Source organism: Ambystoma mexicanum, chromosome 5p (assembly GCF_040938575.1).
Source record: "Ambystoma mexicanum isolate Mex_15411 chromosome 5p, UKY_AmexF1_1, whole genome shotgun sequence".
NCBI lineage: Eukaryota > Metazoa > Chordata > Amphibia > Caudata > Ambystomatidae > Ambystoma > Ambystoma mexicanum.
The window spans coordinates 1105776452-1105792646 of NC_090930.1; positions in this window are offsets into that span (position 1 = coordinate 1105776452).

Here is a 16195-nt window from a genome sequence, read left to right on the forward strand (position 1 = left end):
GGAGCGTATTTGGATTACCAGCTATCTATGAAATAGCATATTGCTCATTTGTGGTCATCCTGTGCCTATGTCATTAAACTACTGAGACAGATTAGACCTTACGTATCTGAGGAAAATAGATCCCTTCTGGCCTGTGCCTTAATTAATTTCAAACTGATTTACTGTAATAGACTGATGTCTGGTACCTCGTATGCTAATCTTAAAAAACTGCAGACCATTCAAAATGGGGCAGTAATGGCCATTTCAGGCCTAAGCAGGCAGAATCATGTTACCACGGCCAGACGAGTTCTTCATTGATTGCCAACCAAGCAAAGAATTGCTCACAAAATTATGACACTGACTCATAAAAGCCAGAATGGTATGCACCTCGGTATACCTCTGAACACCTTCAGGTTGCGCCGAGTAAGAGATTGCTTTGTTCTAATGACAAAAGTGTTTTCAACCATTCTTTAAATTGCAGAACATTGGGGGCACAAGTTTTGATACCTGGTCTCCTTGTGCCTGGAATGGTCTCCCGACCACTTTACATGCCATTCCTTGTCTGAATCGTTTCAAGAGAGCGATCAAAAAGTATCTGTTCAATTAGAAGGATTAAGAAGTGTTCCCGGTTCTGGCCATTTTTCTCTTGTTTGATGTTAGTTTGTCCTGTATATTTATGTTTTATGTGCGCTCTGAGGCCTAAGAGTGTGTGACGCAGTATTTTTATTGTCCCTCTCTCTCGCCAATGCTAATATGGACTGCCTGGTGCTGGGCAAATATAGGCCAATATTGTCCCTTTAAACCTTTCCTACCCGCAGGAGGAACCACTACATTCATCAGAGGTTTCCACCTAGACCTAGAAATGGGAGAAATGGGATCAGCTTTTATTAACTAAAGTAAATGCAATGCAAGACAGAAAGGGGCAATATTAATTATATGTCCTATGAAATCATTAATACAATTCCCATTCACATGTTTCCTAAAAAGACTAACTTTCACTAAGTCATATATAGAAAATAATTCTTCACCCATTCCTTCGTCAACATCTGATTATTGCTTTTTACATTCATTAAATAAAACACATAAATGCATGCGTTCTCTTCTAATGCCCGATCTTTAGAGTTACTCTTTAGACCATCAGTTCTTCCTCCTTCTTTTGAGAATGTTACCCCCTTGCCCGTGCCCATCAGTATCCAAAAAGAAATGGATGAAGGATCCCTGTGCACGTCTGCTGCATAGGATACCCATCGCATCAATGGCAATAAATTACTTCTTGCATTAAAGACATTAATTCATTTAACACCATAAAATATAATATTGTATACTATATACTTATCAGGGCCTCCCTTTCTAAACCCAGGATTACATTTTCCACCCATCCAACAAATTACTCCCTTCTCTACTTCATTATGGCGGACTAATCCAGAACAAAAAATGCTCCAAACTTTTTGAGTATCATTTTTAAAATATTCACTAAACCAATGGTCATTGAGATAGCGTTCCATACTAGAGCCTAGCCCAGTTGACTTCACTGTTTGAATACTCTAATCTCCTTATGAACTTTCCCAACCACATTTTCCTCGGCCCTAGTGTGGCGCTACAGCCAATCAGCCAATGTTTTAGTGTTTCTCTCAATAGAGTCTGGGTTTCAAGGCAGAGGTGACTCAAGGCCATCTTCAAACAGGCTTAAATTGTCCTCCCGCATCGGCACACTAGCAGGCATGGTTTTCCTGGTTGATATCTTGTCATTATCAACTATTTTGACAGGTACCTTCAGGTTCTTAACAAAGGACCTACTAGTGTTAGCTCTTGATTTCGGTGGAGGATTGGTATTCTTGGATTTCTTTCTCAATTCAGTCTTTGTTTTAGGAATGCTCTTGGGCTCACCCGACTTTGTTACAGTCTCATCCACAGTCGATAAAAGCAAACCCCTTTATATTTGCTTCTGAAACACTTGTAAACAGATCGTAGGTTTTCTTCTTTTTTTAGGTTGTTTTGGCATACTGAAGCAAAGCGAGTTCCAACCTTAATTAGAAATCCTCTTCCTCCGGTGTAATTGATATAATCTCAACCACTGGCCTGTCATTACAAACCTCTCGAGTCATCTCAGATGCCTTTACAGTTGTCATCTCAGATGTTTTTCAGTTGACATTTGATCCTGTATCACCTCCCTCTCATTCTGGCCGTTCCCCCTTTGATTACACCCCAGTGGTGCCAAAATGTCAACACCAGAGATGCTAGCAATCCATGGACTGCTTGCTAGATTCACAGCGACTACTTTTGCTGCTGGTTGATCCAAAGATGTAACCGTAGGAACTTCTTCATCCAAGTCCCATAGGGGTCATGAGATGGGGCCATGAATGATGATCATCTTTCCATTCACCTTTTATCTTTAGCTTGGATAATAGGATCTAAAATTCCATGAAGGATATTAGCGGTCTGGGCCGAGTGGTAATGCAGGTTATTTTGAATAGCCATAATAAACCCCTCTAGGAAAATGATCTTGGAATGAAGCACGGCTAGAACCGTAGTATTATCTTCATTTGTTCACTCGCCATTTCGTATAGCTTCACAAACAGGGCAATGGTGGTAGATAATGCCATTATCATTTTGGATACAGACCTAGCTGTGATTTATTAGAAGCATTTGAGGTAGAATCCTCCTCCACTTCTATCCTCTTTTGCAGGCCCTGGATCAGACCCAGAGTACTGGTACAATGTTTCTTCCCTGAACAAGACCCTCCTCTCATCACCAATCACAGAGCTCAGACAGGGATGAGGTGTTACCCAAAGTAGAAATGTTATTCTCTACATACCTAGTAATGAAACAGCCATTGCTTGCTTCCTGGCCACCTCTTCCTTCCACAATCTCCACACGGAGTAGAAACTATTTCTGGTGGGGCTTTGATGTGTTCAAACTCTCCACCTCCATGTTTGCCATGCTCTCCAGTAATGCCCCATCCGATACCTCATACATTTCCTTAGCATACGGATTGAGGTGTATACTTTTGGAATTTGTACTCTGATGCAAATTCATATGAGAATGGTGTTGATTAACTAAGGAATTATTAAAAGTAAGTCCAGAGGGCTGCCATGTCGGGTTAGTGGAAGCACAGAATTTTCTAGTTTGGGAACTTCCTTTGGTAATGTTCGTTTTCCCATAGGACTCCATGCTATTTGATCTTTCAATTCCTGCCCCCCTATTATCCAGTGTAGAGATTCGGGGGATTATCCCACCACAGATCAGGTTTTTATCGCCAGATGAAGACGTAAACTGCTGCGCCTTCCTAGCATCAACTGCACTTAGCAATAGATCTTTATTGACATTCTTCACATGTATTGATTCCAAAGCTTGCACAGAGCCAGACTTAAAATGTGGTTCCTTAGCACCCTAGGTACCGTTAGCACCTCGCTCCGAACATTCTACCCTGGGCAATCCCTTCCTCTACAGGGTACGGCACCACCTCTGCTCGAGTAGGCAATTTCCTCTTTCCTGCTGTTGTATGAGATGTTAGAGCCAGTGGAATCCTCTTCAATATCTCACCTTTGGTTCAGTATTTTCATTCCATTTTGTTCCACTATCACACCAGCAGGTCCCACTGCACCCCATTGAGATACGGGTAGCACAGTTATTTTGGGCTCCAAAATCGATGCCCCCTGAACAATGGGGAAAGAACCCACCCAGAGAGGTATAGAGTGCCCCAAAATACAGTCACTATCAGGTACGATAGCCACCTGTTTATCCATACTTAAGGTGTCCCAAATGAGGAAGTGCTTCTACAGTATTCTCAGGATGTGTCGTGAAAGCAGTTATTTGAACTTCCACAATTAAGGGGCACATAGAGTGTCCGTAGAAACCCCCTCCTCCTCCGCCTCACTCTTGCTCCCCAGTGCAACAAGTTCTACTCTCATAAAGGGCCGAGCAGAGGCCACCTCCAATTCAGACCCCAATTCAGAAGCTGGGCCGTGGTTGTAGCCCCCATTAACTGCTGGTGCACACTCACCTCAGTTATTCCAGGAAATTCCATGGGGCTTAACGGACGCCCGGGTATGCCCCCAACCAAGGAGACACTGTCTGCTGTATCTCATCAGAACCACCTTCCTGCAAGTCTGTTGGAACGAACAACATTTCCTTATTATCCATGGGGCCGCTGGTCCCCACCAAAAGCGCACCCTTGGACTCTGACTTCAGGGGATACTCAGCTGGCAGGCTTCTATTCTGTTAATTCAGATGTTGTGCCGGTCGCCCCATCGATCCCTGCCGAACACAGCAGGACACTTTACGTCTACTTTTCGCTCCGTCTTCGCTGGGGTGGGAGGTTTTAAAGCACCAGTTGAATGCTGGGAAACACAGTTAAAGTTGCAGCAGCTCTCTCCCAAGACAGCACAGCAACACAGCAACACAGCTTAACACTTTACGTCCACATTTTGCTCTTCTTTTGCCGGGCTAGGAGGTTTTAAAACACCAGTTAAATGCTGAGAAACAGTTAAAGGTGCAGCAGTTCTCTCCCAACACAGCACAGAGCAGCTAATACTAGAGTTTGCCCTGGAAGGGGGTAATCGATATAGGGGGAAATGGATATAGGGCGGTAGTTAGCCGGGCAGGAGGGGACTGCAGAAGACTTTGGAGGAGAGGGTACACAAGAGAGTGCTTGAGGAATGGTGGGAAGGAGTCAGTGGCAAAGGAGTGATTGCAGAAATCAGCCAAAACTGGAGCAAGGGAGGCAATGTTGTCCTTGATAGTTCTGGAGGAGTAAGGGACCAATAGTTTGGAGGAGACTTTAATAGAGAGAACTTGCCTAGAGACCTCTTCTGGTGATATGGGCGAGAAGTAGGTGAGTAGTAGGGAAGGGGGGCCAGGGGAGGCCTGACAGCAGGTGAGAGAGAAGGGAGGGGAATAGAGAAGAGTGAGGACAGGATGTCCTGAGTTTTGGTTGAGAAGTGAGAGGCCAGTGAAGTGCAGAGGGTCAGGGGAGGCAGCGGAGAAGTGAAGACTGGCTAGTTCCTTGCAGATTTTGAACAATTCAGCCATATTGTTAATGGCCCCAGAGATGCAGGTTTGGATATAGGGCTTCTTCTCAGAGCGGACGGAGGGTCTGTATTGCCTTTGGAGCAGGCGGCACGTCAGTTTGTCAGAGGATGTGCTTGAGGACTGCCACTTCTGCTCAGCAGCTCTGCATTTGCGTTTCAGAGAGGCTAGATCAGAATCAAACCAGGTGTTTCGCTTGGAGGCAGCCTTCATGTGGATCCTCATGACATGGGCAAAGATATCCAGAGTGTTGGAGATGGAGAGGTGAAGATTACCAAGGGCTGTGTCAGTGAGAGAGACAACAGCCGGAGTGGGAGGGGGAATGAAAGTGGCAGCAAAAGCAGCAATTAACACATGATTCATCAGTCGACTGATGGGGGAGGAGACTGTCAGTGCGGGTGGAGGTAATCCAAGAAACACAGGAGAAGGAGATGGGGATGTTTGCTGAGATGAGAGCATCCAGGGTGTGTCCGGATGAGTGTGTCGGATTGGAGGGAAGAATTGTGAGGGAAAGAGAGTCACTGAGGCTGCGGAAGAGTCCAGAGGCCACATCAGGGGAGTTGAGGTGAATATTGAAGTCTCTGAGGAGGAGAAGCTTGGAGGTGAAGGGCAGGAGAGAAGAGAAGAGGTCAGACCACTCTGAGAGGAAGAGGGAGACTGGACCCGGGGTCCTGTAGATGATGGCAAGAGTCAGCGAGAGGACTGGCAAGACACCAAGCCTGCAGACGAGGCATTTGAAGGAAGAGTAGCACTGAGTGGGTATGATAGTGGCAGGTACCCTCATAGGGAAGATCAGGGCCACTCCACCCCCAGACCAGTTAGGCCTAGGCTTGGAGAGCATCTTGTGGCCCTCCAGGAAGATTGTGTCAAAAGTAGTGACACAGCTGGCTGTGAACCACGTCTCGGTGAGAGCAAGGAAGTCAAGGTCGAAGTCTTTAAGGAGGTGGCAGAAGTCAGAGCAGTGTTTAATGGCAGAGCGAGAGTTCAGGGTAGCTAAGTGGAGCTGGTTGCCCCCTTTGATGGTCTTCCGAGGAGGGGTACAGGAATGTGTACACCCATCGGTGGTGGCGAAGGGGTCAGAAGGGTGGCAGAAGGAGGCATTGCAGGAGAAGGGTGGAAGTTGATGAGAGGTGGAAGACGCCTATCAAGAAGGACGAGGTTTGGCTGAGACCCCTGGACCATGAAATTTCCATATTGATAGACATTAATGATGCCCCGAGAGGATGGGAAATATGATTGCCATCTATACCACCTCAGTGGCTCCCTTTGTTAAAGCATTAGGAGCGTATTTGGATTACCAGCTATCTATGAAATAGCATATTGCTCATTTGTGGTCATCCTGTGCCTATGTCATTAAACTACTGAGACAGATTAGACCTAACGTATCTGAGGAAAATAGATCCCTTCTGGCCTGTGCCTTAATTAATTTCAAACTGATTTACTGTAATAGACTGATGTCTGGTACCTCGTATGCTAATCTTAAAAAACTGCAGACCATTCAAAATGGGGCAGTAATGGCCATTTCAGGCCTACGCAGGCAGAATCATGTTACCACGGCCAGACGAGTTCTTCATTGATTGCCAACCAAGCAAAGAATTGCTCACAAAATTATGACACTGACTCATAAAAGCCAGAATGGTAATGCACCTCGGTATATCTCTGAACACCTTCAGGTTGCGCCGAGTAAGAGATTGCTTCGTTCTAATGACAAAAGTGTTTTCAACCATTCTTTAAATTGCAGAACATTGGGGGCACAAGTTTTGATACCTGGTCTCCTTGTGCCTGGAATGGTCTCCCGACTGCTTTACATGCCATTCCTTGTCTGAATCGTTTCAAGAGAGCGATCAAAAAGTATCTGTTCAATTAGAAGGATTAAGAAGTGTTCCCGGTTCTGGCCATTTTTCTCTTGTTTGATGTTAGTTTGTCCTGTATATTTATGTTTTATGTGCGCTCTGAGGCCTAAGAGTGTGTGACGCAGTATTTTTATTGTCCCTCTCTCTCGCCAATGCTAATATGGACTGCCTGGTGCTGGGCAAATATAGGCCAATATTGTCCCTTTAAACCTTTCCTATCCGCAGGAGGGACCACTACATTCATCAGAGGTTTCCACCTAGACCTAGAAATGGGAGAAATGGGATCAGCTTTTATTAACTAAAGTAAATGCAATGCAAGACAGAAAGGGGCAATATTAATTATATGTCCTATGAAATCATTAATACAATTCCCATTCACATGTTTCCTAAAAAGACTAACTTTCACTAAGTCATATATAGAAAATAATTCTTCACCCATTCGTTCGTCAACATCTGATTATTGCTTTTTACATTCAGTAAATAAAACACATAAATGCATGCGTTATCTTCTAATGCCCGATCTTTAGAGTTACTCTTTAGACCATCAGTTCTTCCTCCTTCTTTTGAGAATGTTACCCCCTTGCCCGTGCCCATCAGTATCCAAAAAGAAATGGATGAAGGATCCCTGTGCACGTCTGCTGCATGGGATACCCATCGCACCAATGGCAATAAATTACTTCTTGCATTAAAGACATTAATTCATTTAACACCATAAAATATAATATTGTATACTATATCCTTATCAGGGCCTCCCTTTCTAAACTCAGGATTACATTTTCCACCCATCCAACAAATTACTCCCTTCTCTACTTCATTATGGCAGACTAATCAAGAACAAAAAATGCTCCAAACTTTTTGAGTATCATTTTTAAAATATTCACTAAACCAATGGTCATTGAGATAGCATTCCATACTAGAGCCTAGCCCAGTTGACTTCACTGTTTGAATACTCTAATCTCCTTATGAACTTTCCCAACCACATTTTCCTCGGCCCTAGTGTGGCGCTACAGCCAATCAGTCAATGTTTTAGTGTTTCTGTTTTCCGTAGCTTTTTACAGAGCCAACAATTTCTTTCTTGTCAGGCGATCCCACTTATGGGACCCCACCTTTGTAGCAAGCCTAGTAAATTACGACCAAAGCACATATAAATGTAACAATATTTCAGCACTGGGAATCTCATCACGGAGGTCTGCAACTCCTTATGTGTCCTCAGGTGTGTGGTTCGCTCCCTTTCAGTGGTCGAAGTGTACAAAAAGAAGTAGTGGAACTATGTTCCCTGCTGCGCTGCTCTGCTCCCCACAAACCCCATCGACATGCCCCTGCCACGCGCAATCCAAACCCTCAAACAAACGTGCTTGTTGTTAAGGAAATGTTCAATGCAGTGCACAGAAGTGCAAGCTTCAACTTCTTCCTACACTTTTATTTTAAAACAAAACCATTCTGGAACGGTTTCTCTTTAACAAAGAAGTAAAGGAATGGTAAAACGCAATAAAAAAAGTATTGGAGTACCGCTCCCAACCGCTCCCGCCCACTTCGACCTCCGCTCCCACCCACTTCGACCTCTGCTCCCTTTGTAGTTTATAAAATGAAATTCTCTGTATATCGTTCCCAATTTTTCAATTTTCATTTTGTTGTACATTTTCACTGGGCTTTCCATCAATGTAAGCTTGTCTGAGCCCATTTCAGCAAGAATCGGGTCAGAGCACTCTCCAAAATTGCTCAATGCTTTGTCATAATAATGGCTTAAAGATACATTCAAATCTTCAAATAGCAAACCTGATGGTGGAACCAATATTTTTTCAGCCGATGTTGTACTATTGGGTCTAACCCTCTTATTTAATGACGCCATCTATGGCATATGAAGGCAGCACCCTTGTTAAAATGTGGCTGGTTTCTAAAATGTTCTTGTCTGCTTCAGTACGTATTTTGAAATGTTTATGTTCTTTTTTTATTCCTGCAAGCCACTTTCACTAATGTCACCTGGGTTAAAGGGGAACTGATGCCATATGGGTCAGAAGTCAAGTGGCATCACTTCCTATGATGTCATCAGTTCTGTGATGTCACTTCTGCTTCCTCTGGCATTTTGCTGAATCGACGTCCCTGTGGAGAGGTGGTGCGCTAGTGCTCACTTCCGCAGCCAGGTACTTTGGCTCGCTTTCTGGATGCTCCTCCTTATGTAGCAATGGGAGATTCGTGTGACGGTTGTGGTCTCCCCTCCTGCTAAAACATGCTTGTTATTAATTAATACATCTTTTATAATGCACTTAATACCACAGACCAGTCTCTAAGCGCAGGACTGGGATGCGACCCTGGTTAAGTCTGCATTGTCTTTCTTGAAAAACAAATGCTTTGCACCTGAGCTATCCTCCCGGCCCGGGCTCCGGGCAGGCACAGCCTGGGTGAAAGGAATTGACAGAGGCCCCTGTCCTGCAATCAATGCTGAACCACTTCTTGCGTACGTGGCCAAGACAGGACTTCCTGCAATGGAAATCCACACAGCTGCTATTGTGCTGGGCTGCCCCTCGTAAACCCAGCTCAGCTTAAAAGACATTTGGGGTCCCCTCCATGCTACTGATTCCCTGCCTGCACTGTCCAAGGACGCAGGAGCATTATTTGGACCTTGAGACAGCCCTGTGCATGCTGTCTCCCAAGTACGGATTTTGTATATATTTTTGGGTAAAATAAAGTACACTTTATAAGGACCTTTTATATATTTTTAAAGGACAGTTTTTTGTTTTTTCATGCAGTTGCTGAAAAATAGTTTTAGTGTGTTATAGTGTGAAATGTGTCTCTTACCCCTTTTTATAGAAAAAATAGAAAACTGCAGGGGTAAAAATCCTACACCAAACTCTGGTAAGTGGGGGACAATGCAGACAGGAAAGAGGAGGTTAGGTACTGAGGACTAAGAAGAAGTGTTCTTACTGTGCCGGCCTACACCTGTCTCCAGTCAAGCGCAAATTGATACACCCCCCCCCACCAAAAGCCTTTTGTTGTATTTGTCTTAAGAACAACTGGGGGTGGAGTTGTCTTGAGTTATTGAACCAACCTAATGTAGCCTTTTGTGGTGAGCATATAAAACACGAAGTTCCAGTAATGAATTGTATTAATTATTTCTTAGGGCATATAATTAATATTGCTCCTTTCTGTCTTGTATCACATTACCTTTAGTTAATGAAAGCTGATGCCATTTCTCCCTCTTCTGGATTTAGGCCTTAGCAGTGGAAATCTCTGATGAATGTGGAGGTTCCTCCTTGAGGGAAATAACTGCAGGTAGGAGAGGTTTTAAGGTACAACATTAGCCTACCTTTGCCCAGCACCAGGAAGTCCACGTTAGCATTGGTGAGAGAGACGGACATGTGTCCAGGTCAGAGAGCCATGCCCTTCCTTTGTGTGTCCTTACCTTCTAAACATGTTGTAGTGGTGAACACCCCCTTCCCACCTGTGACCGTGAGACTGATAACATCCATGCCCAGACCCTCCATCTGCCTGTGTTTGCCGTAGGTACCCTGATACCAGCTCCCTTGAAGGAAGGCGTTGTCACTCTTATTCTCCTGTTCGGAACCATTTTCCATCATGGCTGCACAGTTAAGAACCATCCTGATGGATCCTTCCTTTATGCACTTCCAGATGGTCCATGCAGGCACTGGTAGCGCACAGAACATGTGACTGTGGTTTGGTGCTGGCCCCTTCTAGCAATGACCACCCTCTCTCCTTCAGTGAACTGCAGCTTAATAACATTAATTGCTGGCACTTCCATATGCCTCTGGTTGATAGTGCACCCCCTGATACTGGGACTCTCGTAGGAACACATTGGGCCTCTCTGACTCCTCCACCAAAGACCATTCCATCATGGAAGCTCTATGAAGAGTCATCATTCCTGCAGCATCCAATGTCCAGCATTGGCACTGATATGCACATGGGCCTGGTGCACTAGCCCCTTTCTTTATGCACCCTGACCTTCTTAACCTGCTGTCTTAATGACCACCCCCTTTAACCCATTGCCCTTAAACTTGCTAACATCAAGGCCCAGTCCCACTATCTGCTAGTGGTTTGTGGAGGCCCCCTGACACCAGGACCATTGAAGGAAGACCTTACACCACTCTGGCTCCATTACTGAGTGCACTCCCTTCATGGCTGAGCCCTGCAAACATATCTTACAGGGGCCTTCCTTTCTGCAGCGCCAGACAGTCCAGGCTGGCATTGGTGAGTGTGTGGACCGGCTGACTGGCGCCCAGTCATGGTCCCTTAACTTTGTGTGCCCTGAACTTCTTAACCTGCTGTAGTAGCAACAACCACCTTTTCCCCAGTGGCATTGAGCCTGCTAGCATCCGGCCCTTCCATATGTCTGTAGTTTCTGGATGTCCACGTGACTATATCTGAGCAAAGGACCCTTCCTTTGTGTGCCCTCACCTTCCTAACCTGCTCTAGTCCTGCCATTACCCTCACCCAGTGACCTTGAGTCTGATAACATCTACTCATAGTCACTCTGTCTGTGCCTGGTTGCTGGTGGGCCTCATCATACTTGAACCTTTGAAACTTCTGTACTGAGCCCCATTCCATAGTGGCAGTTCCGGGAAGAATCCTCTTACAGGGACCTTCCTTCATGCAGCACAAGGAGGTTGGCGCTGGTATTGGTGAGCATGAGGTTGGCGCTGGCATTGGTGAGCATGAGGTTGGCGCTGGCATTGGTGAGCACATGTACCAGAGGACCAGGCTTCGGCGCTTCTTCTGGAGTTGCAATAGAGCAGACTTGCCTGAGCTTCAAAGGGCAAAGTCTCTTCCCCTCTTGGCTAAGCTCACCCTCCCCTTCACGTGGTTTCGTACTCCCACCATGATGGCATCAGCTAACTGTGCCAACTCCACTTGTCAGTAAGTATTCTTAGCCTCCTCTGCATTCTATGTCCACCCTTTTCTGCCATGTTCCATGTCCTCGCTTTTCAAAGTCACACACCTCAGGCTAGCATCCCACTGCTTAGGGATCCCCCTCTTTATCTTGGTCCTCCCTGTCATCTCTCCTCTAACCTGTAACACTTTCTCTTCATCCCTATAGACTACACTCTCTTCTTCTCCTCACGTCTCTACCTATTACTACTCCTACCTTCTGTGTCTCCATGCCCCATCAGACCTGCCCATCCTCCATGCACGCCTACTGCTTTCAATCTTCTGTCCCTTAGAATAGCTGAACTCCTTGGAGTAGCATTCTACCCTCTGCTTTCGCAGCTCCCTCACCACCCGCGCTTCTCTCCTATCTCCATACCTTTCTAACTCCTTCTTCTCTCTTGCCATGCTCCACAAAACCTGATCTCTCTAAAACTGGCTGAGTGCACTGCAACAGGCATTTCAGCTTCCCATTACTAAAGAGTAGCATTGTTTCATTTTTGAGTAACATAGTTATGAATAAGGTTTCCTGCTTTTCATTTGTACGGATTATTAGACATGCATACTGATGAAAGTATATGTTTTCCTGGCAGCATTTATTTATACATTGGAAAGGTAGGCCTCTTGTATATCCCCACTTATCTCTCATGCATTGTAGGCCAATGGCTTTGCAAACTGAGTGCATGTGAACTGGGTTTATCGGGTGATTTTCCTTTAAACCGATTTAAATGGCTGCAGATATGTGTTTCAGGCCTGCCTTAATCACAGGATGACGGGTTTAAAAAAGTATTAGGTGTTTTTTTTCTCGGTAAAAACAGAGTTGGCTTGAATAGCAAGTTCAGTTTGTGTGCCAGTTAGTGTTTTTCATTTTTTGCAAATGCGTGTCTGTGTCGGTCTGCGACCTGTATGAAAAATACACGGAGCTTGATTGGATCTTTTGCAGCCCAGCTTCACGAGGGCCCAATCATTTTGCAAGAATAAATCAAAATGGCGTCTATTTGAAAGTGTTGCCTTTTGAAGTAACGGTGTAGATGAAACCTTCTTTGATTTGGACATGTCCAGCTCTATTTGTGTACCCCTTGTTTTCAGGAAGCAGAAACCCAGTGGTCCCGAAGGAGAACATTAAACTTGCCTTCATCTTCAGAGCTGTGCTCTGTGAGCGTCACATAACAGCCATTCAAGCGCTATTTATCTAATTCTTATTTGAATATTTGTGGACAAATACTAGTTGCAATACATTTATTTTACAGAGCAAAAAAGTAATGCTGATCAATACAGATAAAATGGCAAGAAATTATATATGGATAAATACAGACCAAAATGTAGGAAAAATCAATACCATAAACCCGGAAGCCTTAATTATAAAAAGCCTCACTGCCCTGTAATGTGGGTTCTTGACAAAAAATGTAATGTTGCTAGCTATGAATCTTGAAGTGCCCTGAAATTGTGATGAACCATGTCATTATCACTAAATTATGTTTTAGTTATCACACACACCTCTTGAACCTAAAAACCTATTTACCTTTGAGAGAAGTGTCATGACTGGTGTGAGGTGCGCATTTTTAGTTCGGATGCTCTATCCATCTGTCTAGAAGTGGCTTAACTATGATCTGCTTTATTTATGTTTTAACAGTGATTATTTTTTTCCACGTTGTATGCACCCTCAAAGAACTAGGTCTATCTCTGCATCTGGGCTATTGTCAGGAACCCATTAAACATTCAGACTATAAATTGGCCTTGAATACTCGAAATGCCTGATTTGCTAAGATATTACACCCAGCACTTAGCTTGCAATACCATCGCCCTTCTGTGGTCTGATTTCAGACCCTGTATCACTTCTGCCTGTCAGTCTAGCCTACCATTCTTGCCTTGGTAAACAGCAGCTTCTTGGTCATAACGGCCTAACACCTCCCCCTATGCCACAGGTTGTCCCATACTTTAGTTTGAAAGTTATGGTCAAAGCAATACAACTCGTCTATCTTCTCTGGGATCAGTCCCAGCGGCTCTAATTATTCCCTTAACTTCGCTGCAGTGGCTCCAACTTTGCAAAATTAAAGTGCTGAGTCTGCACTGACATTTCCAGTTGGCAGACAATGCTGCTTGCGAAAGTTGTGGTTTAATTTGCTCTACTTTCTGACTTTCTGATCTGCTGAACAATCTCCATGAAATGTTTGCGTACTGATCGGCACGATAATCACGGGTGAAAAGTCCTTGATTTACCGCCCATTCCCCTAAAAAAAACACTGCAAATTAGAAAGTGGCTCTATCTCCTATGTTAAAGCATCACTCTCCTCTACATATCCGTTAATTAGGTGTTAAGTCAAAAAATTGTTTTTAAAAGGTCAGAAATAAAAAATCAATTTGGAAAGACTGCTCTGTGACTGCACTGAGCGGTCTTTCCAAATCGAACTGTCATGCCCCTGCCGCACACAAGTGTGCGCAGGGGCAGACAGGCACGTCGGGACCAGGAAGAGCCGCTGCGGGAGAACAGGTGTTTATGTGTGTGTGTTTATGTGAGCGTGTTGCGTGTTTGTGAGTGTAGTGGGTAGAGGTATGCTTGGGTGGGGAGCGATCTCCAGGGGCAGCTGAGGAGGGGGGTTTGCAGGGTGAAATCCCCCAATTTTAAAGACATCCCGCAAGCGAGGGTGGGGGGCAAAGGGTTGTTATATTTCCACTTATTGCGGACCACCAAATATCGGCTGGAAAAAATTGGTCTTTTTGGTAGACGACCAACAAAAAGCGAAAATATGGCATAGAACTGCTGATTAATGTCTGTAAATGTGTCCTTACATTGTTCTATTTTGGATCTCATCTGCTTGATAATTGCTCTAAAATATCTCGTGCTGTTAATAAGAACAAATTGCCTTACTACTTACTGCTAGAAACGCCCATTGTGGGATATATCACCCACTCAACAGCATTTCCCCACATCACCGAGCTGCAGTTGCGCAGAAACCACAAAATGGTTGCGCTGGCTCCTGTGAGCGCCATGGCTCAAAACTGCGTTTTGCAACCACAACAAACGTGGCTGCACCGTCCTGCCAAGCACGCATCGGCCAGGATGGAACAAAGGGGGCACATTGAAGGAGATTGCCAGTGTGTTTCGACATAAATAAAAGGAAGAAAGTAGACAAAGCAGAGTTGCTTGCTGCAAAAGCCAAAATTCCCATTGAACAGAAACCCTTTTTCACCTTTAAAAAATGTGGATTTGATGCTAAATTCCCTCTGTTCCTTAAAGCCATTGTGATTAATAAGCCCTACCAAGCCCTATGTGTCTCACTGTGCCTCAGAAAAACCAGACATGATTCTGAACTGACAAGCTCAGTCAAACCAACTCTAAAAAAAAAATCAGCCAGCAACTTTGCTTTGACTTACACGGGAAACGCATTCATTTTCTTTGTAAAAGTATCCAAAACTAATCTGTTCAGAGAGAGACTCTAACTGCTGAGCCATGTCTGTTTCAATGCATCTGTGCTTCAGACCAACTCCAGCATTTCAAGAGAATAACTGTAGCTGCAAGGCAGTGTGTGAAGCTGCGGGAGATGGAAAGTTGAATTTAAGAAGGAAGGCCAGCTGCACCAAGTGTAAAAAAATGGGCCTTTTGCAAATTAAAGAAAAACAAATGCCTGTGTGTTGGAACAGTACACTGGTGAATGAAAGCCTAACAGTCTTAAGCAATATGAAGGGGTTTGTTGCTGGTGAGATTATATAACATGGGGTATTTTATGCAACCGGCTTGCTTTAATTCTGGATCTAAAATCAGAAATTAAGGGTTAAAACTATGATGGCTGGAGTTGCAAGTTGAAAAACAGGTTTTCTGCTTGGAGTGGTGGCACCAAAAGTAGGGCTCTCTCTCAGCAGATACTAACAACCCCCTGTTAATTACGGGGTTGAACAGACTTTTGTCTCTGCCGGGACCCTGACAATGAAGCTCCCAGGGAAGGAAGTCTGAAGTGTGAAGGGGCAATATAATTTCAATCAAGGGAGAAACCCCTACCATGCTTTGAAGGAAATGACAGTTGGCAGCAGTTGAAGGACAGAAAAAAATGGACTCAGGAACAAAGAGACTGCCATTTGTTCCCAAAGACTATTTCAAGAATAAACTTTAAAGATTTCTATCTTTGCAGCAAGCCTTTGAAAAATTGTAAAAGTGTTGCAGTTTAAAAGTGATTTTTTGTGCTTTCTTTTGAGACATGGTAGAACTCGCTGACACCTTGGGGACAGAAAAGGCAAAGTATTGAGGATAAATCAAAAAGTATCAATGTTGCAAACATACATTTTTGTACATACATCCCTTGGGATAATTCACATCTGTGCATAAAGTTATGGAATTTTAGGCCAAATGTTTCATGCTCAAAATTACCAAAATGTATCAGAATGGCAAAACAAGGTCCCACAGACTGGAGGACTGAACTGATATGTGTTGGACATAATATGTAACCTGTGTATATAATTTG